Below are 27,342 nucleotides of genomic sequence, written 5' to 3'. Positions count from 1 at the left end.
GTGAGGGAGTGAGATAGAGCTCACCTCTGTCTGTCGGGTCCCAGTGAGGGAGAGAAGGAGAGCTCACCTCTGCCTGTAGGGTCCCAGTGAGGGAGAGCTCACCTCTGTCTGTAGGGACCCAGTGAGGGAGAGAGATAGAGCTCACCTCTGTCTGTAGGGTCCCAGTGAGGGAGAGAGGGAGAGCTCACCTCTGTCTGTCGGGTCCCAGTGAGGGAGAGCTCAGCTCTGTCTGTAGAGACCCAGTGAGGGAGAGAGGGAGAGCACACCTCTGCCTGTAGGGACCCAGTGAGGGAGAGAGATAGAGCTCACCTCTGTCTGTAGAGACCCAGTGAGGGAGAGAGGGAGAGCACACCTCTGTCTGTCGGGTCCCAGTGAGGGAGAGCGGGAGAGCTCACCTCTGTCTGTCGTGTCCCAGTGAGGGAGAGCTCACCTCTGTCTGTAGAAACCAGTGAGGGAGAGACGGAGAGCTCACCTCTGTGTGTAGGGTCCCAGTGAGGGAGAGAGATAGAGCTCACCTCTGTCTGTAGGGTCCCAGTGAGGGAGAGAGGTAGAGCTCACCTCTGTCTGTAGGGTCCCAGTGAGGGAGAGAGGGAGAGCTCACCTCTGTCTGTAGGGTCCCAGTGAGGGAGAGAGATAGAGCTCACCTCTGTCTGTAGGGTCCCAGTGAGGGACAGAGTGAGAGCTCACCTCTGTCGGTAGGCTCCCAGTGAGGGAGAGAGGTAGAGCTCACCTCTGTCTGTAGGGTTCCAGTCGGGGAGGGAGGGAGAGCTCACCTATGTCTGTAGGGTCCCAGTGAGGGAGAGAGGTAGAGCTCACCTCTGTCTGTAGGGTTCCAGTCGGGGAGGGAGGGAGAGCGCACCTATGTCTGTAGGGTCCCAATGAGGGAGAGAGGGAGAGCTCACCTCTGTCTGTCGAGTCCCTGTAAGGGACAGAGGGAGAGCTCACCTCTGTCTGTAGGGACCCAGTGAGGGAGAGAGGGAGAGCTCATCTCTGTCTATAGGGTCCCAGTGAGGGAGCAAGATAGCGCTCACCTCTGTCTGTAGGGTCCCAGTGAGGGAGAGAGATAGAGCTCACCTCTGTCTGCAGGGTCCCGGTAAGGGACAGAGTGAGAGCTCACCTCTGTCTGTAGGGACCCAGTGAGGGAGAGAGATAGAGCTCACCTCTGTCTGTCGGGTCCCAGTGAGGGAGAGAGGGAGAGCTCACCTCTGTCTGTAGGGTCCCAGTGAGGGAGAGAGATAGCGCTCACCTCTGCCTGTAGGGACCCAGTGAGGGAGAGCTCACCTCTGTCTGTAGGGTCCCAGTGAGGGAGAGCTCACCTCTGTCTGTAGGGACCCAGTGAGGGAGAGAGATAGAGCTCACCTCTGTCTGTAGGGTCCCAGTGAGGGAGACAGGGAGAGCTCACCTCTGTCTGTCGGGTCCCAGTGAGGGAGAGCTTAGCTCTGTCTGTAGAGACCCAGTGAGGGAGAGAGGGAGAGCACACCTCTGTCTGTAGGGACCCAGTGAGGGAGAGAGATAGAGCTCACCTCTGTCTGTAGAGACCCAGTGAGGGAGAGAGGGAGAGCACACCTCTGTCTGTCGGGTCCCAGTGAGGGAGAGAGGGAGAGCTCACCTCTGTCTGTCGTGTCCCAGTGAGGGAGAGCTCACCTCTGTTTGTAGAAACCAGTGAGGGAGTGACGGAGAGCTCACCTCTGTGTGTAGGGTCCCAGTGAGGGAGAGAGATAGAGCTCACCTCTGTCTGTAGGGTCCCAGTGAGGGAGAGAGGGAGAGCTCACCTCTGTCTGTAGGGTCCCAGTGAGGGAGGGAGGGAGAGCTCACCTCTGTCTGAAGGGTCCCAGTGAGGGAGAGAGATAGAGCTCACGTCTGTCTGTAGGGTCCCAGTGAGGGAGAGGGAGAGCTCACCTCTGTCTGTCGGGTCCCAGTGAGGGAGAGAGGGAGAGCTCACCTTTGTCTGTAGGGTCCCAGTGAGGGAGAGAGATAGAGCTCACCTCTGTCTGTTGGGTCCCAGTGAGTGAGAGAGATAGAGCTCACCTCTGTCTGTAGGGTCCCAGTAAGGGACAGAGGGAGAGCTCACCTCTGTCTGTAGGGTTCAATGAGGGATAGAGGGAGAGCTCACCTCTGTCTGTCAGGTCCCAGTGAGGGAGAGAGATAGAGCTCACCTCTGTCTGTAGGGTCTCAGTGAGGGAGAGAGATAGAGCTCACCTCTGTCTGTCGGGTCCCAGTGAGGGAGAGAGATAGAGCTCACCTCTGTCTGTCGGGTCCCAGTAAGGGACAGAGGGAGAGCTCACCTCTGTCTGTAGGGTCCCAGTGAGGGAGAGAGATAGAGCTCACCTCTGTCTGTAGGGTCCCAGTAAGGGACAGAGGGAGAGCTCACCTCTGTCTGTAGGGACCCAGTGAGGGAGAGTGGGAGAGCTCACCGCTGTCTGTCGGGTCCCAGTGAGGGATAGACGGAGAGCTCACCTCTGTCTGTAGGGTCCCAGTGAGGGAGAGAGATAGAGCTCATTTCTGTCTGTAGGGTCCCAGTGAGTGAGAGAGATAGAGCTCATTTCTGTCTGTAGGGTCCCAGTGAGGGAAAGAGGGAGAGCTCACCTCTGTCTTTAGCTTCCCAGTGAGGGAGAGAGATAGAGCTCACCTCTGTCTGTCGGGTCCCAGTGAGGGAGAGAGGGAGAGCTCACCTCTCTCTGTAGGGTCCCAGTGAGGGAGAGATAGAGCTCACCTCTGTCTGTTGGGTCCAAGTGAGGGAGAGAGGGAGAGCTCATCTCTGTCTGTAGGGACCCAGTGAGGGAGAGCTCACCTCTGTCTGTAGGGTCCCAGTGAGGGAGAGAGATAGAGCTCACCTGTGTCTGTAGGGTCCCAGTAAGGGACAGAGTGAGAGCTCACCTCTCTCTGTAGGGACCCAGTGAGGGAGAGAGGGAGAGCTCACCTCTGTCTGTAGGGTCCCAGTGAGGGAGAGAGATAGCACTCCCCTCTGTCTGTAGGGACCCAGTGAGGGAGAGAGGGAGAGCTCACCTCTGTCTGTAGGGTCCCAGTGAGGGAGAGAGATAGCGCTCACCTCTGTCTGTAGGGTCCCAGTGAGGGAGAGAGGGCGAGCTCACCTCTGTCTGTAGGATCCCAGTGAGGGAGGGAGGGAGAGCTCACCTCTGTGTGTAGGGTCCCATAAGAACATAAGAACATAAGAATTAGGAACAGGAGTAGGCCATCTAGCCCCTCGAGCCTGCTCCGCCATTCAGCAAGATCACGGCTGATCTGGCCGTGGACTCAGCTCCACTTACCTGCCCGCTCCCCATAACCCTTAATTCCCTCATTGGTTAAAAATCTCTCTATCTGTGATTTGAATACATTCAATTAGCTAGCCTCAGCTGCTTCCTTGGGCATAGAATTCCACAGATTCGCAACGCTCTGTGAGAAGCAAATCCTTATCAACTCGGTTTTAAATTGGCTCCCCCATATTTTGAGGCTGTGCCCCCTAGTTCTAGTTTCCCCGACTAGTGGAAACAACCTCTCTGTTCCTATCTTGTCTATCCCTTTCATTCTTTTAAATGTTTCTATAAGATCACCCCTCATCCTTCTGAACTCCAATGAGTAAAGACCCAGTGTACTCAATCTAGCATCATAAGGTAACCCTCTCATCTCCGGAATCAGCCCAGTGTATCGTATCTGTACCCCCTCCAAAGCTAGTATATCCTTCCTTAAGTGAGGGAGAGAGGGAGAGCTCACCTCTGGCTGTAGGGTCCCAGTGAGGGAGAGAGATAGAGCTCACCTCTGTCTGTAGGGTCCCAGTGAGGGATAGAGGGAGAGCTCACCTCTGTCTGTTGGGTCCCAGTGAGGGAGAGAGATAGAGCTCACCTCTGTCTGTAGGGTCTCAGTGAGGGAGAGAGATAGAGCTCACCTCTGTCTGTAGGGTCCCAGTGAGGGAGAGAGGGAGAGCTCACCTGTCTGTAGGGTCTCAGTGAGGGAGAGAGATAGAGCTCACCTCTGTCTGTAGGGTCCCAGTGAGGGATAGAGGGAGAGCTCACCTCTGTCTGTAGGGTCCCAGTGAGGGAGAGAGATAGAGCTCATTTCTGTCTGTAGGGTCCCAGTGAGTGAGAGAGATAGAGCTCATTTCTGTCTGTAGGGTCCCAGTGAGGGAAAGAGGGAGAGCTCACCTCTGTCTTAAGCTTCCCAGTGAGGGAGAGAGATAGAGCTCACCTCTGTCTGTCGGGTCCCAGTGAGGGAGAGAGGGAGAGCTCACCTCTGTCTGTAGGGTCCCAGTGAGGGAGAGATAGAGCTCACCTCTGTCTGTTGGGTCCCAGTGAGGGAGAGAGGGAGAGCTCACCTCTGTCTGTAGGGTCCCAGTAAGGGACAGAGTGAGAGCTCACCTCTGTCTGTAGGGACCCAGTGAGGGAGAGAGGTAGAGCTCACCTCTGTCTGTAGGGTCCCAGTGAGGGAGAGAGATAGAGCTCACCTCTGTCTGTAGGAACCCAGTGAGGGAGAGAGGGAGAGCTCACCTCTGTCTGTTGGGTCCCAGTGAGGGAGAGAGGGAGAGCTCACCTCTGTCTGTCGGGTCCCAGTGAGGGAGAGAGGGAGAGCTCACCTCTGTCTGTAGGGTCCCAGTCGGGGAGGGAGGGAGAGCTCACCTATGTCTGTAGGGTCCCAATGAGGGAGAGAGGGAGAGCTCACCTCTGTCTGTAGAGTCCCAGTAAGGGACAGAGGAAGAGCTCACCTCTGTCTGTAGGGACCCAGTGAGGGAGAGAGGGAGAGAGGGAGAGCTCATCTCTGTCTATAGGGTCCCAGTGAGGGAGCAAGATAGCGCTCACCTCTGTCTGTAGGGTCCCAGTGAGGGAGAGAGATAGAGCTCACCTCTGTCTGTAGGGTCCCAGTGAGGGAAAGAGGGAGAGCTCACCTCTGTCTTAAGCTTCCCAGTGAGGGAGAGAGATAGAGCTCACCTCTGTCTGTCGGGTCCCAGTGAGGGAGAGAGGGAGAGCTCACCTCTGTCTGTAGGGTCCCAGTGAGGGAGAGATAGAGCTCACCTCTGTCTGTTGGGTCCCAGTGAGGGAGAGAGGGAGAGCTCACCTCTGTCTGTAGGGTCCCAGTAAGGGACAGAGTGAGAGCTCACCTCTGTCTGTAGGGACCCAGTGAGGGAGAGAGGTAGAGCTCACCTCTGTCTGTAGGGTCCCAGTGAGGGAGAGAGGTAGAGCTCACCTCTGTCTGTAGGGTCCCAGTGAGGGAGAGAGGGAGAGCTCACCTCTGTCTGTAGGGTCCCAGTGAGGGAGAGAGATAGCGCTCACCTCTGTCTGTAGGGACCCAGTGAGGGTGAGAGGGAGAGCTCACCTCTGTCTGTTGGGTCCCAGTGAGGGAGAGAGGGAGAGCTCACCTCTGTCTGTCGGGTCCCAGTGAGGGAGAGAGGTAGAGCTCATCTCTGTCTGTAGGGTCCCCTGTCGGGGAGGGAGGGAGAGCTCACCTATGTCTGTAGGGTCCCAATGAGGGAGAGAGGGAGAGCTCACCTCTGTCTGTAGAGTCCCAGTAAGGGACAGAGGGAGAGCTCACCTCTGTCTGTAGGGACCCAGTGAGGGAGAGAGGGAGAGCTCATCTCTGTCTATAGTGTCCCAGTGAGGGAGCAAGATAGCGCTCACCTCTGTCTGTAGGGACCCAGTGAGGGAGAGAGATAGAGCTCACCTCTGTCTGTCGGGTCCCAGTGAGGGAGAGAGGGAGAGCTGACCTCTGTCTGTAGGGACCCAGTGAGGGAGAGAGGGACAGCTCACCTCTCTCTGTAGGGTCCCAGTGAGGGAGAGAGATAGCGCTCACCTCTGTCTGTAGGGTCCCAGTGAGGGAGAGAGGGCGAGCTCACCTCTGTCTGTAGGATCCCAGTGAGGGAGGGAGGGAGAGCTCACCTCTGTCTGTAGGGTCCCATAAGAACATAAGAACATAAGAATTAGGAACAGGAGTAGGCCATCTAGCCCCTCGAGCCTGCTCCGCCATTCAGCAAGATCACGGCTGATCTGGCCGTGGACTCAGCTCCACTAACCTCCCCGCTCCCCATAACCCTTAATTCCCTCATTGGTTAAAAATCCTCTATCTGTGATTTGAATACATTCAATGAGCTAGCCTCAGCTGCTTCCTTGGGCAGAGAATTACACAGATTCGCAACGCTCTGTGAGAAGCAAATCCTTATCAACTCGGTTTTAAATTGGCTCCCCCATATTTTGAGGCTGTGCCCCCTAGTTCTAGTTTCCCCGACTAGTGGAAACAACCTCTCTGTTCCTATCTTGTCTATCCCTTTCATTCTTTTAAATGTTTCTATAAGATCACCCCTCATCCTTCTGAACTCCAATGAGTAAAGACCCAGTGTACTCAATCTAGCATCATAAGGTAACCCTCTCATCTCCGGAATCAGCCCAGTGTATCGTATCTGTACCCCCTCCAAAGCTAGTATATCCTTCCTGAAGTGAGGGAGAGAGGGAGAGCTCACCTCTGTCTGTAGGGTCCCAGTGAGGGAGAGAGATAGAGCTCACCTCTGTCTGTAGGGTCCCAGTGAGGGATAGAGGGAGAGCTCACCTCTGTCTGTTGGGTCCCAGTGAGGGAGAGAGATAGAGCTCACCTCTGTCTGTAGGGTCTCAGTGAGGGAGAGAGATAGAGCTCACCTCTGTCTGTAGGGTCCCAGTGAGGGAGAGAGGGAGAGCTCACCTGTCTGTAGGGTCTCAGTGAGGGAGAGAGATAGAGCTCACCTCTGTCTGTAGGGTCCCAGTGAGGGATAGAGGGAGAGCTCACCTCTGTCTGTAGGGTCCCAGTGAGGGAGAGAGATAGAGCTCATTTCTGTCTGTAGGGTCCCAGTGAGTGAAAGAGATAGAGCTAATTTCTGTCTGTAGGGTCCCAGTGAGGGAAAGAGGGAGAGCTCACCTCTGTCTTAAGCTTCCCAGTGAGGGAGAGAGATAGAGCTCACCTCTGTCTGTCGGGTCCCAGTGAGGGAGAGAGGGAGAGCTCACCTCTGTCTTTAGGGTCCCAGTGAGGGAGAGATAGAGCTCACCTCTGTCTGTTGGGTCCCAGTGAGGGAGAGAGGGAGAGCTCACCTCTGTCTGTAGGGTCCCAGTAAGGGACAGAGTGAGAGCTCACCTCTGTCTGTAGGGACCCAGTGAGGGAGAGAGGTAGAGCTCACCTCTGTCTGTAGGGTCCCAGTGAGGGAGAGAGGTAGAGCTCACCTCTGTCTGTAGGGTCCCAGTGAGGAAGAGAGGGAGAGCTCACCTCTGTCTGTAGGGTCCCAGTGAGGGAGAGAGATAGAGCTCACCTCTGTCTGTAGGAACCCAGTGAGGGAGAGAGGGAGAGCTCACCTCTGTCTGTTGGGTCCCAGTGAGGGAGAGAGGGAGAGCTCACCTCTGTCTGTCGGGTCCCAGTGAGGGAGAGAGGGAGAGCTCACCTCTGTCTGTAGGGTCCCAGTCGGGGAGGGAGGGAGAGCTCACCTATGTCTGTAGGGTCCCAATGAGGGAGAGAGGGAGAGCTCACCTCTGTCTGTAGAGTCCCAGTAAGGGACAGAGGGAGAGCTCACCTCTGTCTGTAGGGACCCAGTGAGGGAGAGAGAGAGAGAGGGAGAGCTCATCTCTGTCTATCGGGTCCCAGTGAGGGAGCAAGATAGCGCTCACCTCTGTCTGTAGGGTCCCAGTGAGGGAGAGAGATAGAGCTCACCTCTGTCTGTAGGGTCCCAGTGAGGGAGAGAGATAGAGCTCATTTCTGTTTGTAGGGTCCCAGTGAGTGAGAGAGATAGAGCTCATTTCTGTCTGTAGGATCCCAGTGAGGGAAAGAGGGAGAGCTCACCTCTGTCTTAAGCTTCCCAGTGAGGGAGAGAGATAGAGCTCACCTCTGTCTGTCGGGTCCCAGTGAGGGAGAGAGGGAGAGCTCACCTCTGTCTGTAGGGTCCCAGTGAGGGAGAGATAGAGCTCACCTCTGTCTGTTGGGTCCCAGTGAGGGAGAGAGGGAGAGCTCACCTCTGTCTGTAGGGTCCCAGTAAGGGACAGAGTGAGACCTCACCTCTGTCTGTAGGGACCCAGTGAGGGAGAGAGGTAGAGCTCACCTCTGTCTGTAGGGTCCCAGTGAGGGAGAGAGGGAGAGCTCACCTCTGTCTGTAGGGTCCCAGTGAGGGAGAGAGATAGTGCTCACCTCTGTCTGTAGGAACCCAGTGAGGGAGAGAGGGAGAGCTCACCTCTGTCTGTTGGGTCCCAGTGAGGGAGAGAGGGAGAGCTCACCTCTGTCTGTCGGGTCCCAGTGAGGGAGAGAGGGAGAGCTCACCTCTGTCTGTAGGGTCCCAGTCGGGGAGGGAGGGAGAGCTCACCTATGTCTGTAGGGTCCCAATGAGGGAGAGAGGGAGAGCTCACCTCTGTCTGTAGAGTCCCAGTAAGGGACAGAGGGAGAGCTCACCTCTGTCTGTAGGGACCCAGTGAGGGAGAGAGGGAGAGCTCATCTCTGTCTATAGGGTCCCAGTGAGGGAGCAAGATAGCGCTCACCTCTGTCTATAGGGACCCAGTGAGGGAGAGAGATAGAGCTCACCTCTGTCTGTCGGGTCCCAGTGAGGGAGAGAGGGAGAGCTCACCTCTGTCTGTAGGGTCCCAGTGAGGGAGAGAGATAGCGCTCACCTCTGTCTGTAGGGTCACAGTGAGGGAGAGAGGGAGAGCTCACCTCTGTCTGTATGTCCCAGGGAGGGAGAGAGATAGAGCTCACCTCTGTCTGTAGGGTCACAGTGAGGGAGAGAGGGAGAGCTCACCTCTGTTTGTAGGGTCCCAGTGAGGGAGAGAGGGAGAGCTCACCGCTGTCTGTAGGGACCCATAAGAACATAAGAACATAAGAATTCGTAACAGGAGTAGGCCATCTAGCCCTCGAGCCTGCTCCGCCATTCAGCAAGATCACGGCTGATCTGGCCGTGGACTCAGATCCACTTACCTGCCCGCTCCCCATAACCCTTAATTCCCTCATTGGTTAAAAATCTCTCTATCTGTGATTTGAATACATTCAATTAGCTAGCCTCAACTGCTTCCTTGGGCAGAGAATTCCACAGATTCACAACGCTCTGTGAGAAGCAAATCCTTATCAACTCGGTTTTAAATTGGCTCCCCCATATTTTGAGGCTGTGTCCCCTAGTTCTAGTTTCCCCGACTAGTGGAAACAACCTCTCTGTCTCTATCTTGTCTATCCCTTTCATTATTTTCAATGGTTCAAAAAGATCACCCCTCATCCTTCTGAACTCCAACGAGTAAAGACCCATTCTACTCAATCTAGCATCATAAGGTAACCCTCTCATCTCCGGAATCAGCCCAGTGAATCGTATCTGTACCCCCTCCAAAGCTAGTATATCCTTCCTGAAGTGAGGGAGAGAGATAGAGCCCACCACCGTCTGCAGGGTCCCAGTGAGGGAGAGAGGGAGAGCTCACCTCTGTCTGTAGGGTCCCAATGAGGGAGAGAGGGAGAGCTCACCTCTGTCTGCAGTGACCCAGTGAGGGAGAGAGGGAGAGCTCACATCTGTAGGATCCCAGTGAGGGAGAGAGATAGAGATCACCTCTGTCTGTCGGTCCCAGTGAGGGAGAGATAGAGCTCACCTCTGTCTGTAGGGTCCCAGTGAGGGAGAGAGATAGAGCTCACCTCTGTCTGTAGGGTCCCAGTGAGGGAGAGATGGAGAACTCACCTCTGTCTGTAGGGACCCAGTGAGGGAGAGAGATAGAGCTCACCTCTGTCTGTAGGGTCCCAGTGAGGGAGTGAGTTAGAGCTCACCTGTGTCTGTAGGGACCGAGTGAGGGAGAGCTCTCCTCTGTCTGTAGGATCCCAGTGAGGGAGTGAGATAGAGCTCACCTCTGTCTGTCGGGTCCCAGTGAGGGAGAGAAGGAGAGCTCACCTCTGCCTGTAGGGTCCCAGTGAGGGAGAGCTCACCTCTGTCTGTAGGGACCCAGTGAGGGAGAGAGATAGAGCTCACCTCTGTCTGTAGGGTCCCAGTGAGGGAGAGAGGGAGAGCTCACCTCTGTCTGTCGGGTCCCAGTGAGGGAGAGCTCAGCTCTGTCTGTAGAGACCCAGTGAGGGAGAGAGGGAGAGCACACCTCTGTCTGTAGGGACCCAGTGAGGGAGAGAGATAGAGCTCACCTCTGTCTGTAGAGACCCAGTGAGGGAGAGAGGGAGAGCACACCTCTGTCTGTCGGGTCCCAGTGAGGGAGAGCGGGAGAGCTCACCTCTGTCTGTCGTGTCCCAGTGAGGGAGAGCTCACCTCTGTCTGTAGAAACCAGTGAGGGAGAGACGGAGAGCTCACCTCTGTGTGTAGGGTCCCAGTGAGGGAGAGAGATAGAGCTCACCTCTGTCTGTAGGGTCCCAGTGAGGGAGAGAGGTAGAGCTCACCTCTGTCTGTAGGGTCCCAGTGAGGGAGAGAGGGAGAGCTCACCTCTGTCTGTAGGGTCCCAGTGAGGGAGAGAGATAGAGCTCACCTCTGTCTGTAGGGTCCCAGTGAGGGACAGAGTGAGAGCTCAGCTCTGTCGTTAGGCTCCCAGTGAGGGAGAGAGGTAGAGCTCACCTCTGTCTGTAGGGTTCCAGTCGGGGAGGGAGGGAGAGCTCACCTATGTCTGTAGGGTCCCAGTGAGGGAGAGAGGTAGAGCTCACCTCTGTCTGTAGGGTTCCAGTCGGGGAGGGAGGGAGAGCTCACCTATGTCTGTAGGGTCCCAATGAGGGAGAGAGGGAGAGCTCACCTCTGTCTGTCGAGTCCCAGTAAGGGACAGAGGGAGAGCTCACCTCTGTCTGTAGGGACCCAGTGAGGGAGAGAGGGAGAGCTCATCTCTGTCTATAGGGTCCCAGTGAGGGAGCAAGATAGCGCTCACCTCTGTCTGTAGGGTCCCAGTGAGGGAGAGAGATAGAGCTCACCTCTGTCTGCAGGGTCCCGGTAAGGGACAGAGTGAGAGCTCACCTCTGTCTGTAGGGACCCAGTGAGGGAGAGAGATAGAGCTCACCTCTGTCTGTCGGGTCCCAGTGAGGGAGAGAGGGAGAGCTCACCTCTGTCTGTAGGGTCCCAGTGAGGGAGAGAGATAGCGCTCACCTCTGCCTGTAGGGACCCAGTGAGGGAGAGCTCACCTCTGTCTGTAGGGTCCCAGTGAGGTAGAGCTCACCTCTGTCTGTAGGGACCCAGTGAGGGAGAGAGATAGAGCTCACCTCTGTCTGTAGGGTCCCAGTGAGGGAGACAGGGAGAGCTCACCTCTGTCTGTCGGGTCCCAGTGAGGGAGAGCTTAGCTCTGTCTGTAGAGACCCAGTGAGGGAGAGAGGGAGAGCACACCTCTGTCTGTAGGGACCCAGTGAGGGAGAGAGATAGAGCTCACCTCTGTCTGTAGAGACCCAGTGAGGGAGAGAGGGAGAGCACACCTCTGTCTGTCGGGTCCCAGTGAGGGAGAGAGGGAGAGCTCACCTCTGTCTGTCGTGTCCCAGTGAGGGAGAGCTCACCTCTGTCTGTAGAAACCAGTGAGGGAGAGACGGAGAGCTCACCTCTGTGTGTAGGGTCCCAGTGAGGGAGAGAGATAGAGCTCACCTCTGTCTGTAGGGTCCCAGTGAGGGAGTGAGGGAGAGCTCACCTCTGTCTGTAGGGTCCAAGTGAGGGAGGGAGGGAGAGCTCACCTCTGTCTGAAGGGTCCCAGTGAGGGAGAGAGATAGAGCTCACGTCTGTCTGTAGGGTCCCAGTGAGGGAGGGAGGGGGAGCTCACCTCTGTCTGAAGGGTCCCAGTGAGGGAGAGAGATAGAGCTCACCTCTGTCTGTAGGGTCCCAGTGAGGGAGAGAGGTAGAGCTCACCTCTGTCTGTAGAGTCCCAGTAAGGAACAGAGGGAGAGCTCACCTCTGTCTGTAGGGACCCAGTGAGGGAGAGAGGGAGAGCTCATCTCTGTCTATAGGGTCCCAGTGAGGGAGCAAGATAGCGCTCACCTCTGTCTGTAGGGACCCAGTGAGGGAGAGAGATAGAGCTCACCTCTGTCTGTCGGGTCCCAGTGAGGGAGAGAGGGAGAGCTCACCTCTGTCTGTAGGGTCCCAGTGAGGGAGAGAGATAGCGCTCACCTCTGTCTGTAGGGTCCCAGTGAGGGAGAGAGATAGCGCTCACCTCTGTCTGTAGGGTCACAGTGAGGGAGAGAGGGAGAGCTCACCTCTGTCTGTATGTCCCAGGGAGGGAGAGAGATAGAGCTCACCTCTGTCTGTAGGGTCACAGTGAGGGAGAGAGGGAGAGCTCACCTCTGTTTGTAGGGTCCCAGTGAGGGAGAGAGGGAGAGCTCACCCCTGTCTGTAGGGACCCATAAGAACATAAGAACATAAGAATTCGGAACAGGAGTAGGCCATCTAGCCCCTCGAGCCTGCTCCGCCATTCAGCAAGATCACGGCTGATCTGGCCGTGGACTCAGATCCACTTACCTGCCCGCTCCCCATAACCCTTAATTCCCTCATTGGTTAAAAATCTCTCTATCTGTTATTTGAATACATTCAATTAGCTAGCCTCAACTGCTTCTTGGGCAGAGAATTCCACAGATTCACAACGCTCTGTGAGAAGCAAATCCTTATCAACTCGGTTTTAAATTGGCTCCCCCATATTTTGAGGCTGTGCCCTCTAGTTCTAGTTTCCCCGACTAGTGGAAACAACCTCTCTGTCTCTATCTTGTCTATCCCTTTCATTATTTTCAATGGTTCAAAAAGATCACCCCTCATCCTTCTGAACTCCAACGAGTAAAGACCCATTCTACTCAATCTAGCATCATAAGGTAACCCTCTCATCTCCGGAATCAGCCCAGTGAATCGTATCTGTACCCCCTCCAAAGCTAGTATATCCTTCCTGAAGTGAGGGAGAGAGATAGAGCCCACCACCGTCTGCAGGGTCCCAGTGAGGGAGAGAGATAGAGCTCACCTCTGTCTGTAGGGTCCCAGTGAGGGAGAGAGGGAGAGCTCACCTCTGTCTGTCGGGACCCAGTGAGGGAGAGAGATAGAGCTCACCTCTGTCTGTAGGGTCCCAGTGAGGGAGTGAGTTAGAGCTCACCTGTGTCTGTAGGGACCGAGTGAGGGAGAGCTCACCTCTGTCTGTAGGATCCCAGTGAGGGAGTGAGATAGAGCTCACCTCTGTCTGTAGGGTCCCAGTGAGGGAGAGAGGGAGAGCTCACCTCTGTCTGTAGGGACCCAGTGAGGGAGAGAAGGAGAGCTCACCTCTGCCTGTATGGTCCCAGTGAGGGAGAGCTCACCTCTGTCTGTAGGGTCCCAGTGAGGGAGAGCTCACCTCTGTCTGTAGGGACCCAGTGAGGGAGAGAGATAGAGCTCTCCTCTGTCTGTAGGATCCCAGTGAGGGAGAGAGGGAGAGCTCACCTCTGTCTGTCGGGTCCCAGTGAGGGAGAGCTTAGCTCTGTCTGTAGAAACCAGTGAGGGAGAGACGGAGAGCTCACCTCTGTGTGTAGGGTCCCAGTGAGGGAGAGAGATAGAGCTCACCTCTGTCTGTAGGGTCCCAGTGAGGGAGAGAGGGAGAGCTCACCTCTGTCTGTAGGGTCCCAGTGATGGAGGGAGGGAGAGCTCACCTCTGTCTGAAGGGTCCCAGTGAGGGAGAGAGATAGAGCTCACTTCTGTCTGTAGGGTCCCAGTGAGGGAGGGAGGTGGAGCTCACCTCTGTCTGAAGGGTCCCAGTGCGGGAGAGAGATAGAGCTCACCTCTGTCTGTAGGGTCCCAGTGAGGGAGCGAAGGAGGTCTCACCTCTGTCTGTAAGGACCCAGTGAGGGAGAGAGGGAGAGCTCACCGCTGTCTGTAGGGTCCCAGTGAGGGAGGGAGGGAGAGCTCATCTCTGTCTGTAGGGTCCCAGTGAGGGAGAGAGCGAGAGCTCACCTCTGCACTGGGAGTGTGAGCCTGGATTTATTTCTCGAGTCCCTGGAGTTGGGCTTGAACCCAGCACCTACTGACTGAGAGGCGAGTGCTGGTCGCCGAGACGTGGCGGGCAATGCATTCGGGCAGTTTGAGGGCTGTGGTGGGGCGGAATATGGAGTTTATGTCGAAAGTCTGTCGGTGTCCCTGTGAGGGAGAGAGGTGTAGTTCCCCGATTATAAATTGATATCCCCACCTGTCCAACTCCCTATTTAAAGTTCCCTCTGATCTCCCAATTCTCTCTAATAATAATTCCTTGTGTTCACTTCCAGAATATCCCCCAGTACGATGAGGACTCTGCTGCAGATTCTAGGTTACCTGAGTAAGTCATTTTCATTATAAACAAACTGCACTATGCTTATTTAATGTCTTTATGTAGAAAAACTTCCCAAGGCACTTCTGGTTTGTGACTTGCATCAGGGCAGTTTCAGGGCTGTGGCAGGGGCGGAAATTTGAGTGGGAAGGTTCAAACATGGAGTTTAAAGTGAAATTCTTACACTTATTATTTATGCTTTTAATTACTGATCAGATTGAAAACCTTTGGATTTGTGATAGGTATTCCATGATTTGGTCTCCATATTACACAAAAAGGATGTCGAGGCACTGGAGAGGGTGCGATGAAGGATTGCCAAGATGATACCAGAACTGAGATGTTATAACTCTCAGCAAAGACTGAACTGGTGGGGGCTCTTTTCTCTGGTAAGGAAAAGGCTGAAGGGGGGGAACATGATACAGGTCTTTAAAGTGATGGCGGTAAACGTATAGGAGATGTTTCCACTTAGGGGCGAGATGAGATCTCGGGAGCCACCAATATAAGATGATCACTGATAAATCCAGTGGGGAATTTGGGAGAAACTTCTTTACCCAGAGAGGGGTGAGAATGTGGAGCTCGCCACCACACAGAGAGGCTGAGGCGAGAGGCAGAGATTATTCATGGCTGAGCTCCATGAACACACATAGGGAAAGGAATAGAAGGAGATGTTGATAGGGTTCGATGTAGACGGATGGGAGGAGGCTCGTGGGGAACATAAACAGCGTTAGGACCAGTTCGGTAAAATGTTCTCTTTCTGTGCTGCAAATTCATCGTAATTCCATGCTGTACATAATTACACAATATTATACATGTATTCTTAATTACTGAACAGATGTAAACATTCAGCATTTGTAATATAGCATTAATATTTGCATTATTGATATTATTTATTATGCCTTTGTTTTAGATATTTAATATTTGCATTATTGATTGTCAGACTGCTTGTCTGATATCCAGTACTGGATGAGCAGAAATTTTCTCCAATTATATATTGGGAGGACCAAAGCCATTGTCTTCTGTCCCCGCCACAAACTCCCTTGCCACTGACTTCACCCTTCTCCCGAGCATCTGTCTGAGGCTGAACCAGACTCTTCGCAACTTTGGTCATTTTTGACCCTGAAATGAGCTTTCGACCACATACCCGCGGAATAACTAAAAGCCCCATTTCCACCTCCGTAACATCGCCCACCTCCGCCCCTGCCTCAGCTTATCTGCTGCTGAAACCCTCATCCATGCCTTTGTTAAATCTAGACCTGACTGCTCCAAAGCACTCCTGGCTGGCTTCCCACATTTTACCCCACGTAAACTAGAGGTGATCCAAAACTCGGCTGCCCTGCCGTGCAGCAAGCAAACCTGAGCACTGGGAGACATTCAGAATTCAGCAGAGGAGGACTAAGGGTTTAATTAGGAAGGGGAAAATAGAGTATGAGAGTAAGCTTGCAGGGAGCATAAAAACTGACTGCAAAAGCTTCTATAGATATGTGAAGAGAAAAAGATCAGTGAAGACTAATGTAGGTACATTGCAGTCAGAATCAGGTGAATTTATAATGGAGAATAAAGAAATGGCAGACTAATTGAACAAATACTTTGCTTCTGCCTTCACTAAGGAAGACACAAATAACCTCCCGATAATACTAGGGGACCGAGGGTCTAACAAAAAGGGGGAACTGAGTGAAATCTTTATTAGTCAGGAAATGGTGTTAGGAAAATTGAAGGGACTGAAGGCTGATAAATCCCCAGGGCCTGATAATCTGCATCCCAGAGTACTAAAGGAAGTGGTCCTCGAAATAATGAATGCATTGGTGATCATTTTCCAACATTCCATGGACTCTGGATCACTTCCTATGGACTGGAGGGTAGCTAAAGTAACCCCACTTTTTAAAAAAGGAGGGAGAGAGAAAACGGGTAATTATAGACCAGTTAGCCTGACATCGGTGGTGGGGAAAATGTTGGAGTCAATTCTTAAAGATGCAATAGCAGCGCATTTGGAAAGCAGTGATGGGATCGGTCCAAGTCAGCATGGATTTATAAAAGGGAAATCATGCTTGACAAATCTTCGAGAATTTTTTGAGGATGTAACTCGTAGAGTGGACAAGGGAGAACCAGTGGATGTGGTGTATTTGGACTTTCAAAAGGCTATTGACAAGGTCCTACACAGGAGATTAGTGTGCAAAATCAAAGCACATGGTATTGGGGGTAATGTATTGACGTGGATAGAGAACTGGTTGACAGACAGGAAGCAAAGAGTGGGAATAAACAGGTCCTTTTCAGAATGGCAGGCAGTGACGCAGGGTTCAGTGCTGGGACCCCAGCTATTTACAATATACATTAATGTTTTAGACGAAGGAATTGAATGTAATATCTCCAAGTTTGCACATGACACTAAGCTGGGTGGCAGTGTGAGCTGTGAGGAGGATGCTAAGAGGCTGCAGGGGGACTTGGACAGGTTAGGTGAGTGGGCAAATGCATGGTAGATGTGAGGTTATCCACTTTGGTGGCAAAAACATGAAGGCAGATTATTATCTGTATGGTGACAGATTAGTAAAAGGGGAGATGCAACGAGACCTGGGTGTCATGGTACATCAATCATTGAAGGATACCATGCAGGTACAGCAGGCGGTGAAGAAGGCAAATGGCATGTTGGCCTTCATAGCGAGGGAATTTGAGTATAGGAGCAGGGAGGTGTTACTACAGTTGTACAGGGCCTTGGTGAGGCCTCATCTGGAATATTGTGCACAGTTTTGGTCTCCTAATCTGAGGAAGGACGTTCTTGCTATTGAGGGAGTGCAGCGAAGGTTCACCAGACTGATTCCAGGGATGGCTGGACTGACATATGAGGAAAGACTGGATCGGCTAGGCTGAAATTCACTGGAATTTAGAAGAATACGAGGGGATCTCATAGAAACATATACAATTTTGACGGGACTGGACAGGTTAGATACAGGAAGAATGTTCCCGATGTTGGGGAAGTCCAGAACCAGGGGACACAGTCTAAGGATAAGGTGTAAGCCATTTAGGACCGAGATGAGGAGAAACTTCTTCACTCAGAGAATTGTGAACCTGTGGAATTCTCTGCCACAGAAAGTTGTTGGGTCCAGTTCATTTGACATATTCAAAAGGGAGTTAGATGTGGCCCTTACGGCTAAAGGGATCAGGGGGTATGGAGAGAAGGCTGGGGTGGGGCACTGAGGGAATGATCAGCCATGATCTTATTGAATGGCGGTGCAGGTTTGAAGGGACGAATGGCCCGCTCCTGCACCTATTTTCTATATTTCTATGTTTCTAACTGGCACCAAGGAGCGAGAGAGGAGGGGGAGTGATAGAGGACGGGAGAGCGAGGTAGGAGGGGGGAGCGAGAGAGATGATGGGGAGAGCGAGAGAGAAGGGGGGAGTGAGAGAGAGAGAGAGGAGGGAGATGGGGAGCAAGAGATGGAGGAGCGATGGTGAGATGAGGGGTAGCGAGAGAGAGATGGGGGAGCAAGAGAGACAGGAGGCGGGGAGCGAGAGTGAGGAGGAGGGGGCGAGCGAGACAGCCAGAGAGAGATGAGTGGAGAGAGCCAGAGAGAGAGCGGGAGGGGGAGAGAGTGAGAGACTCATGCGGGGGGAGAGAGAGAGGGAGGAGCGGGTAGAGACAGAGACAGAGAGAGAGGGAGAGAGCGAGCGGGTGGGAGAGAGAGACTGCAGGAGTGAGCGAGGGAGAGAGAGAGAGAGAAAGAGCGAGCACGGGAGAGAGAGAGAGAGAGAGAGAGAGACAGCAGGGGAGAGAGAAAGCGAGAGAGAGAGCGGGAGAGAGAGAGAGTAGGGGGGAGCGAGGGCGGAGGGGGGTTGCGAGAGAGGAGTTGCGGGGCGAGAGAGGAGGGGGTAGTGAGAGAGGAGCGGGGTAGTGAGAGAGGAGGGGAGATAGGAGGGGGGAGCGAGAGAGAAGGTTGGAAGAGAGAGGAGGGGGGAGCGAGAGAGGAGGGGGGAGTGAGGGAGAGATCAGGGGGAGTGAGAGAGAGAGGAGGGGGTTAGCGAGAGAAAGATGAGGGAGGAGCGAGAGAGAGAGAGGAGGGAGATGCGGAGTGAGAGATGAGGGGGGGTGAGAGAGTAGAGGGAGCGAGAGAGGAGAGGGGAGCAAGAGGAGGGGGAGCGAAGGGGGGGAGCGAGAGAGGAGGGGGGAGTGAACGGGAGTGGAGGGGGGAGCGAGAGAGAGAGATAAGGGGGGAGTGAGAAAGAGAGAGGAGGGGGGAGCAAGAGAGAGAGAGGAGGGGGTTGGGGAGCGAGAGATGGAGGGGAGGGCGAGAGAGGAGGGGGGCGCGAGAGAGAGATAGGGGGAGCGATGGAGAGGAGGGGGAGCAAGGGAGAGAGGAGGGGGAGCGAGAGAGAGGGGTGAGCGAGAGAGAGAGAGGAGGGGGGAGCGAGAGAGAGAGGAGAGGGGTGGAGCGAGAGAGAGAGAGAGGAGGGGGGAGCGACAGAGCAAGAGAGGAGGGGGGAGAGTGAGAGAGCGAGAGAGGAGTGGGGCGAGCGAGAGAGCGAGAGAGGGAGGAGCGGAGTGAGCCAGAGAGCAGGAGGGGGAGAGAGAGAGAGAGAGAGTGGAGCGGGGAGAGAGAGAGAGAGAGAGAGAGAGAGACATGCGGGTGGAGAGAGAGAGAGAGAGGAATGTGTAGGGAAAGAGAGAGCGCGAGAGAGGTAGCGAGAGAGAGAGTGCGCGGGAGGGAGAGAGGGAGGGGGAGAGAAAGTGCACGGCAGAGAGCGAGAGAGAGCACACGAAAGGAGGGGGGAGAGCGAGAGAGCGAGTGAAGGAGGAGCAGAATGAGCCAGAGAGCAGGAGAGGGAGAGAGAGAGAGAGAGAGCACGGCAGAGAGAGAGAGAGAGAGAGGGCGGGGGGGCGGAGAGAGAGAGAGAGAAAGAATGGGGGGAGAGAGCGCGAGCGGGGAGAGAGAGAGAACGGGGGGAGAGAGAGAGAGAGCCATAGGGGGAGAGGGAGAGAAATAGAGAGAGAGTGGGAGGGAGAGAGAGAGAGAGAGAGGAGTGAGCGGAGAGGGAGAGAGAGAGCGGAGAGAGAGAGAGTGGGGTGTATTGTATGGGGTTAATCACATAGGGTTAATTATGATACTTAGTCATTCATAGGGTGTCTCTGCTCCCATGCCCTGTAGAATGTTGTTGCTATTTCGAGAGAGAGAGAGGGAGCGACCTTGAGACGCACACCAGCTTGTTATGAGATGGTTCGTGGCTCGGGGTCTCATGCTTTGTGGACAAGCACCTGGGGCCTTACAGATTAGGAGTTTGCCATAAGCCACATGCACCCATGTTTTGTTCAATAGTATGTTTATTTGATAGTATAAAGGTACAGCACTGTCCCGTAGCTCTTCGAACTTCACCTTGGACCGTGATTCGCGAGCGGTGCCGGGACCCCCAATGCTCCAGACCAGCCGTTGCTTGTGGAGTTCCCGACGGGCGGAAGGCCGTGAGCGTTGTTGCATCTTATCATACTTCTCTTTTCTTTGTAAACTGTATTATTAATGTTTCTTTTCTCTCAGTAAACTGTGTTTTATTCTTTACTTCATTTGTCTTGTCTCTTATTTAACATTCATCCAGATCCTGAACCTGGGTCTATTATTATTGATCCAAAACATGGGGGGAGAGAGAGAGAGCAGGAGGGAGAGAACGAGAGAGAGAGAGGGGGAGAGAGCGGGGGCGAGAGAGAGAGAGGAGCGGGCGGAGAGAGAGAGAGAGAGCGGGGGGAGAGTGGGGGGAGAGAGAGTGGGGGGAGAGAGAGGGCAGGGAGAGAGAGAGCAGGAGGGAGAGAGAGAGAGCATGAGGGAGAGAGAGAGAGCGGGAGGGAGAGAGAGAGAGAGAGCGGGAGGGAGAGAGAGAGAGAGAGGAGCAGGTGGGAGAGAGAGAGAGGGAGAGAGCGGGAGGGAGCGAGAGAGAGGAGCGAGCAGAGAGAGAGAGAGAGTGGGAGGGAGAGAGAGAGAGTGTGAGAGAGAGAGAACGGGAGGGACTGTCTTTTGAATTTGTTCGCAGAAAGGGAAAGTTTATTTTCGCGTACCTTGAAAATTAAAGTTATTGAGGTTAATTAACCAATGAAAATCCAACTTTCATTGTGGCCACGGTGAAATTCTGATTATTTCAAAGTGTGAATGTCTCTGGTTCTGGAAATGAGACTTTCACATTGAGGAGAAAATAGACACCTTATGATTTTTTTGCTAGAACAAATAAAAGATGGCGTTTGGTTGTTTGGAGAAAGTTTTTCTTAATTTTACGTAAAATGACTCACTGACATGAGACAATGTTTTGTTCCACCTTCATATAAATTCAAAGAAGTTCACCCTTTCTGCAAGGAACCACTTTTGAATTGCCACATGTGAGACTGAGCAAGCTGTGATATAGGGAGACTCAGCAGGGGGAGGCAGTGAGGTGTAACAGCTGTGATATAGGTAGACCCCAGTAGGGGGAGGCAGTGAGGTGTAACAGTTGTGATATAGGGAGACCCCAGCAGAGGGAGGCAGTGAGATGTAACAGGTGTGATATAGGGAGACACCAGCAGGGGGAGGCAGTGAGAAGTAACAGGTGTGATATAGGGAGACACCAGCAGGGGGACACAGAGACAGTGAGCTGTGATATAGAGACCAGCAGAGGGAGGCAGTCAGTAAAGTCAGTCAGTCTGGTTGTCTTAAACAGGAATCACTGAAAAGCCTCATTTAATAGCATGTTGTACAGTGAGCTAAAGTTGCCCAGTTAGAGTAGACAATGAGTCCTCATGAACCCCAGAGGCACTGTTAGGAGGCACACACTGTATAATCCTCAGGGGCAGTGACATGACTCTCACTCACCGCACACGGCACAGGATCAGCTGGGGAAAGGGGAGGAAGCTCGGGGTTAAACAGGGAGCCAGCAAAAAGGGTGCAAGCAGGGGGGAACCCATCAAACCAGATTCCTTCAGCAAGAGACTTAGTGAGGGAGCAGGATAATGTACGTGAGTGAGGCTCCCCAAGGTCCATCAGCCCAGCCTCTGCCTGTCTGCACTCAGGGGCCTGGGGGAGGGAGAGCAGACACAGGAAGGAACCATTTGGGATACAGCAGGTTATGCCTCCTCTCCACCCCCCTCCCCCCGTTACAGAAAAAAATCTCCTTGGACCCTCCCACAGCTGGGGGGAGGCTTAAGGCGGAGGAATCAACACACTGGGAGGTTGAGTCATTTTGACAGCTGGGCTATTTAAGGGCTTCCAGAGCTAGCTTTCAGTCTTGGTGCTGCAGACAGGTCTCTCCAAGTAATGTAACTGTATCTCTGTTTCTGTCTTTAAAGTTTGGCGGTCTCTGTCCAGGAAATGTAGTTGTATTGTCGAATGATTAGACAGTGCTGTGCTGAATGTATGTATGTGAACTCTGTTTGTGAGAGAGAGTCCGTGTGTGAAACTCTGAGCTTTTACTGCAGTCCCCCCTCTGCCTGTTCCAGGTTCTGTGCCCCGGTGTGGGAGAAAGTTTTCCGAGCTGTGGGTCAAGGGTCTGCGAGAAGGTGGCGATGATGAGTGCTGACCATGTGTGGTGGTGAGTATCACTAATTTTTCTCATTCTCTCTCATTTCTCACTCTTGCTGTTTTTCTCGCACCGATCTCGCCTTTTCTCCTTTCTCAGTTTCTCCCTTTTCATCCTTTCTTGTGCTGTTCCTTTCATCCTTTTCCAGTTCACTCTTGTATTTCTCTATTCTCCCTATTTTCTCTTTGCCTCTCTGGATTCTATTTCTCTATCGCATTTCTTTCTCCCTTTAGAAACATAGGAACATAGAACATAGAAACATACAGTGCAGAAGGAGACCTTTTTGGCCCATTGTGTCCACGCCGGCCGACAAAGAGCCGCATGGCCCTTGGTCAGCAGCCCTAAAGGTTACATATAAACCAATGAACAATGACAGAAAGGCAAAGAGCACCCAGCCCAACCAGTCCGCCCCACACTACTGCGACACCCCTTATACTGAAAACATCTACACTCCACCCCAACCGGAGCCATGTGATCTCCTGGGAGAGGCAAAAACCAGATAAAAACCCAGGCCAATTTAGGGAGAGAAAAATCTGGGAAAATTCCTCTCCAACCCATCCAGGCAATCAAAACTAGTCCAGGAGTTCACCCTGGTCGTATTCTATTCCCTGCAGTACTTACCATATCTGTGCAATCCAACAAAAGGTAATACAGTCTAATCCCAATTAGCAGCTCTAGGTCTGTAACCCTGCAGGTTACGGCACTTCAAGTGCCCATCCAACCATCTCAAAAGTGGTGAGGGTTTCAGCATCCACCACCCTTCCAGGCAGCGAGTTCCAGATCCCCACAACCCTCAACGTAAAGAAGCCCCCCCTCAAATCCTCTCTAAAGCTTCCACCAACCACCTTAAAACTATGCCCACTCGTAATAGACCCCTCCATCAATGGAAATGAACCCTTACTATGCACTATGGCCAGGCCCCTCAATATTTTGTACACCTCAATGAGGTCTCCTCTCAACCTCCTCTGTTGTAATGATAACAAACCCAGCCTATCCAATCTGTCTTCATAACTAAGATTCTCCATTCCAGGCAGCATCCTAGTAAATCTCCTCTGCACCCTCTCTAGTGCAATCACGTCCTTTCTATAATACGGCGACCAGAACTGCACGCAGTATTCCAGCTGTGGCCGAACTAAAGTATTGTACAATTTAAGCATAACCTCCCTGCTCTTATATTCTATGCTTCAGCCAATAAAGGCAAGCATTCAGTATATCTTCTTAACCATGTTATCCACCTGGCCTGCTACTTTCAGGGATCTGTGGACAAGCACGCCAAGGTCCCATTGTTCATCTATACTAAGTGGCCGACCGCTTAATGTGTATACCCTTTCCTTATTAGCCCTCCCAAAGTGCATCACCTCACACTTCTCTGAATTAAATTCCATTTGCCACTGCTCTGCCCACCTGACCAGTAGATTGATATCCTCCTGCAGCCCATGACTTTCCTCTTCATTATCAACCACACAGCCAATTTTAGTGTCGTCTGCAAACGTCTTAATCATACTCCCTATATTCAAATCTAAATCGTTGATATATGTCACAACAAGCAAGGGACCCAATACTGAGCCCTGCAGAACCCCATTGGAAACATCTTTCCAGTCACAAACATCCATCAATCATTACCCTTTGCTTCCTACCTCTGAGCCAATTTTGGATCAAACTTGCCACTTTGCCCTGGAACCCATGGGCTTTAACCTTGACCAGTCTACCATGCGGGACCTTATCAAAAGCCTTGCTAAAGTCCATATATACTACATCATATGCACTACCCTCATTGACCCTTTTGGTTACCACCACAAAAAATTCAATCAGGTTAGTCAAACATGATCTTCCCAGAACAAATCCATGCTGACTGTTCCTAATTAATCCTTGCCTATCCAAATGCAGATTTATCCTGTCTTTCAGAGTTTTTTCCAATAATTTTCCCACCACTGAGGTTCGGCTGACAGGCCTGTAATTACTCGGTCTATCCCTTTTCCCCTTCTTAAACAAAGGTACTACATTAGCAGTCCTCCAATCCTCCGGCACCGTGCCCATATCCAAAGAGGACTGGAAAATGATGGTCAAGACTTCTGCTATTTCCTCTTACTTTGCTCAACAGCCTGGGATGCATTTCATCCGGGCCTGGGGACATATCAAAGCTGCTAAATCCCTTAATACTCCCCCCCTCCACTATTTATTTCATCAAGAATATCATACTCCTCCTCTATAGCAGTATCTGCAATACCTCTTTCCTTTGTGAAAACAGATGCAAAGTATTCATTAAGAACCCTACCAACATCTTCCACTTCCACACAAAGATTACTCTCATGGCCTCTAATAGGCCCGACCCTTTCTTTAGTTCCCTTCTTACTCTTAATATATTTATAGAACATCTTGGGGTTTTCCTTTAATTTTACTGGTGAAGAATTTCTCGTGCTCTCTCTTAGCATTTCTAATATCCTTGTTAATTTTGCCTCAACTTTCTATATGCTGCAGATTCTAAAGTATTTAGCTGTAATGACATAAGTGTCCTTTTTCTTAATCCTCTTTCTCCCTTTCTCTCTCCATTCTTCCTGTTTCATTCTTTTTCTCTTACACTTTCCCTCCGACCTTTCTCTCTTTTCTATCTCCTCTCTCCATTCTATTATATTTTTGTTTCTCTCTTTGCCCTCCAATTTCTCCTTTCACTCTTTCACTTTTCCCCTCTCTCTCCATTGTCCTTCCTTCTCTCCTTCTCTCTTTTTCCTGTTATACACCCGTCCCCTATACAAGAAAGGGAGAGATGCCCTCTGGGAATGCGCAGTTTTCTGCTTTTAAGATGGCAGAACCGACAAATTGACTAAATCCTAATAACGCGGTATACCTTGCAAGCCAAGAGCCTTTTTGTTCAACTTTAATAAATACAGACAAGTGAAGTGAATTCCAATGAGTAGAGGCTCGACCTTTCCTCATGTCAGCCCCCTCATCTCTGGAATCAACCTGGTGAATCTTCTCTGAACTGCCTCCAAAGCAAGTTTATCCTTAAATATGGAAACTAACTATATGCAGTATTCCATGTATGGCCTCATCAATACCCTGTATAACTGTAGTAAGACTTCCCTGCTTTAATACTCCATCCCCTTTGCAATAAAGGCCAAGATACCATTGGCCTTCCTGATTACTTGCTGTACCTGCATATTAACCTTTGGTGTTTCATGCACCAGGACCCCAGGTCTTGCTGTACTGCAGTACTTTACAATTTTTCTCCATTTAAATAATAACTTGCTCTTCGATGTGTTCTGCCAAAGTGCATAACCTTACATTTTCCAACATTATACTCCATCTGCCAAATTTTTGCCCAATCACTTAGCCTGTATGTCCTTTTTCAGGTTTTGTTACCTCACACATTGCTTTTCCTCCCATCCTTATCGTCAGCAAACTTGGCCCATTCATTCAAGTCATTAAAATAGATTGTAAATAGTTGGGTTGAATTCAATTAGAAAAGTAGAAACGAACAAAGTACTGTTTTTCAATGTGGTTGCAGAAAGGAAATGTTTCTGTATTTGCACGGTGTCCTTTGAAAATTAGTGTCTCCACGGGTGAAAAAACCAATAAACGTTATTCAAAGTTAACCTTTTTTATGTACTAAGTGTAGTGCATAGGGTTAATTTTATAATGGGCGGTCAGGTCACCTGACCATATGGGAGGAGCTTATTGAGCTTAAATATCGAGCTCTGGGACTTTGATGCTCAGATGACTTCCGGAGGCAGAAGGGGAGCAGCGGTAAAACAGTGAGTTGGGTCGGAGTGCTGCATTTTTTTGCTGTTGGGACTTTTTCCATTCTTACTAAAACCTAATCGTTCCTAAACCTAAACCTCATCCTCCCAGAAACCCTTTTTTGGTCTCTGATGAGCCCTAGAAGGGGCGAAACACACCGGGCCTATTCCTTTCCTAAATCAATCCCGAACCCTAAATGCAGTGGGTTACTTCAGATAGTGCTATTTTTAGCATTTAAAAAACAAATCAAAAGTTTGTGAGAAGGTAGGCAGACAGAGGACGGTTTGGTCAACATGCGACAGGGACGGGCCTGGGGCACTTGGTTCCTTCTTTCAGATGCCACTGTTCATGGACCTTGCGTGGCCTTGGCTTGCAGCCCTTTCGACGTTGGTCTGGTCTGTTCTGTGCTTGCCTGTGGCGAGGGGTGTGAGTTAAGGCTCAGATAAAAGGTTGGCTAAGGCAATTGAAAGTCTGAGTAGTAAACTTTGGGCATCGTGAGCCGATCAAAAGTGGCAGTTATGGATTCTGGAAAATCCCAGGGGTGGTTGGTGGTGGGGGGGTTACCCCGCTGTCCATCGCATTGCAACAGATGTCTGCGTCCAAATGGTCTAGATAAGGGTTTGCTGTGTAGGTTATTTGTTTTGTAGTCTTCTGGTCTGGTGTCACGGAATTCCAGAATAATGTTTGGTTGTGATTGACCTGGATGGTTTCTCCATCCAGGGTGATGGCTGTAATCTGCAATCTTTATCCTGTCTAATGACATGGAATTCCGGTATGATATCATGTTGCTACAAGTATCCGGATCCAAATGGCCCGGAGAACGGTTTGTCTGGGCGAGGGATAAAGAACAGAGTTTATCACGTCTGTGGGGTCGTGGACCTGGTGCGCAGTGATCAACAAATCCATAACTCTCTCTCTTCCCCCCCAAGTGTGTGAGGCACCCTCCCCTGGTGACAATTGTTGCAACCTTGGCCCATTTTGAGTTTATCCCGGTTGGTGATACGTGAATTCTAAAGATGCTAACTGGGTCTAAGTCTGGACTATCGCTCCCAAAAGGAACAACCCGAGAATGTTACGATCCTTCCGATCACTTTTTAAATAAAGTTTAACCTGATTGCAATTATCTTTGATATTGTAAGGGACCGGGCTCTCGTAATGTACCTTCACCAAAAGTGTGCTTGAGATGTGGTTTGTTATTGGTACACTGACTTCAAAAAGAGAGTTATTTAAAGAACTGATACAATCTACAGTTGGTGAGTCAGTCAATTGCAACATTAACAGTTCTAAACAATGAAATACAATCTTATTTGTTGTGAATTTTACTTTTAAATCTCAACTTTTACAGTATTAGTCCTTCACATTGTTTAAGCAAGATATTCATCAGTTATCAACGTAGCAGTTACCTTCAATCCCCGTGAAGTAGGCGACCACAAAAGCACGATGCCTTTTGCCTTGCTCTGTAATCGCCAAACTCTGCACCAGGGAGATGCGCCCCTCATCGGCCTGTGCGACCCCTCTGTGGGATTATTTTAACTGGAGAGCAGGGCACCTCCAGAACTGTGAAGCCTAAAAGGGAAGACTGAGGTTCCACCGTGAAAAGGATTTCAACCTACTTGCAAGGAGTTGCTTTGATATGTAGCCACGCAGATGAGGCATCTCCAGGAAAGGTTCATACCGTGCATGGGTGGAATCGTAAGGAAACCCAGGCATGGAGACTGCGCCAAGCACAAATATTCACCTTAAAGGATGTTTTTTAAACTTTTTTGTGTGGCAATTGTCAATGTTTGTTTGGGGAGTTCAAGAATCTTGTCTAAAAGCCTGTATTTAAAATAAATGTCTTTGCTTCAGTTGTGGCCACCTTTTCGGATGTTTTTTAAACCCTTTCTTGTACTGGAAGTAGGCAGTTTCCTGATTGTGTAGC

At 51.7% G+C, this 27,342-nt stretch overlaps 1 long non-coding RNA gene across 2 annotated transcripts in view; it reads left to right on the top strand.

Moving 5' to 3' along the window:
* Positions 1–27,122, top strand: part of LOC139239050 (uncharacterized) — an 87,059-nt gene extending 59,937 nt beyond the window's left edge. The window contains exons 4-6 of one of the 2 annotated variants that reach the window (XR_011588597.1): positions 14,125–14,174; positions 21,604–21,695; positions 26,767–27,122. This is a non-coding gene — a long non-coding RNA (uncharacterized lncRNA). Of the gene's footprint in view, positions 1–14,124; positions 14,175–14,407; positions 14,564–21,603; positions 21,696–26,766 lie in introns of those variants that run through there. The other variant, XR_011588596.1, reaches the window with a different exon arrangement.
* The last annotated feature ends 220 nt before the right edge of the window (positions 27,123–27,342 follow it).

The sequence above is a fragment of the Pristiophorus japonicus genome, chromosome 26, assembly GCF_044704955.1.
Source record: "Pristiophorus japonicus isolate sPriJap1 chromosome 26, sPriJap1.hap1, whole genome shotgun sequence".
Lineage (NCBI taxonomy): Eukaryota > Metazoa > Chordata > Chondrichthyes > Pristiophoridae > Pristiophorus > Pristiophorus japonicus.
This window is presented reverse-complemented; position numbering and strand designations above follow the sequence as displayed.